The following is a 1,427-nucleotide window of genomic DNA, read 5'->3' on the forward strand; positions in this document are numbered from 1 at the left end:
TGGCTATGGTATTTCTTTTGTTCCTTTTTGAGATTTGTGTGATACTATTAGCCAGTGCTGAGAATGAGCTGCTCTGTAAGCCCACAACAAAAACATCACCCGTTTGAACAACAGGAGAATTTTTTTCCCAGAGTTTTGTTTTGTTTATTTTTCTCCCACTGGCTTTAACAGAGTCTCTCTGAGCTCGCTTGGATTTTATTTTTAAATTATGATATGTGTAACTGCACGTAACAAGCTTGTTCACCTGGTAGGCTTCTGCAGGCTCTCACAGCCCTAGTTAAGATGTGATTAGTTGCTAAGGAGTTTGACTAACACCATATGCCATCAGATTACTGTGCAGTTCGGAAGAAATCCCAAGGCTATATTCTCCTTTTCTTGAATGTTTCATACGCTTCTGCGAAGCGGCGGCACAGTATTTTTTTGAACGACTAGGAAGAATTGATCTCCATAATCCGCATTTTGCAGACTGACTGGCACGTTGGCAAAAAGCTTTCACATGGCTTCTGATTTCTCTGTGTGTTTGTGTGCATAAGCTTTTACAGTTAGAAGGCTCACAAAAGCTATCTTCCGTACGACTTTGCAGGAAACTCATTTAAGATGCTTCCTGCTCAGATTATCCAAGCGATAAGGCATGACTAGGGGGAGGGAGAGAGAGAAGAAAATCAAAGAAACCGTAACATGGCTAAAATGTACAAATCCTCTTTTGCCCCCCAATCAGATATTCACTTAGGTGGAATCGACTGTATCTTTTGTACACAACCAACAAATAGAGGAAAAAAAAATAAAAAAAAACAGGAACGTGAAACAGTGAGGTGTGTAGATGTATTACCAACACATAATGACCACCAACAATACGAGACACAAAGTAGAGAGACAAGTATTAGGAAAATGGTTTAATATTGGAGACAGAAGCAAAAAACTGCATCACACAATAACATACGTTACAAAAATAAGTCTGACTGTTTCAACTACACGGTTATGTTCACAATGAGGACAGAAGAATCAGAAAAAACTCTGATCTAAACAGCAAAAAAGCAAACCCCTAACGCTTTAACTAATACATTTATCCACGCAAAGTGACCGAGTACTCCTAATTCTAATTACCTTATTGTGTAACTGCACGATACAGAATAAAAAGTGAAACTTACCGCTTTTGTTAAGACAAAATTCTAAACACTAGATATAAGCAAAGGGAAAAAAGAAACCAAGCCAAAGTTTTTAATTCTCTAAACAAAACCAACTCTCTTTCTACCGTCCAGAAATCAAACTTGAAAATCAGTCATGATCGAGGGGGCCCACGAGAGTAAGCCACAAAAATTTCCATTTTTTTTTAATCTCCAGTATAAAAAGTTCCACTGGTACAAAATGCGTTAAGTACAATCAGGTTGTAGAAATAGGAAAGCTTGCTTTTTTTTTCTTTTTCTTTT

The sequence above is a fragment of the Meleagris gallopavo genome, chromosome 1 (genome assembly GCF_000146605.3).
Source record: "Meleagris gallopavo isolate NT-WF06-2002-E0010 breed Aviagen turkey brand Nicholas breeding stock chromosome 1, Turkey_5.1, whole genome shotgun sequence".
Taxonomy (NCBI): Eukaryota; Metazoa; Chordata; class Aves; order Galliformes; family Phasianidae; genus Meleagris; species Meleagris gallopavo.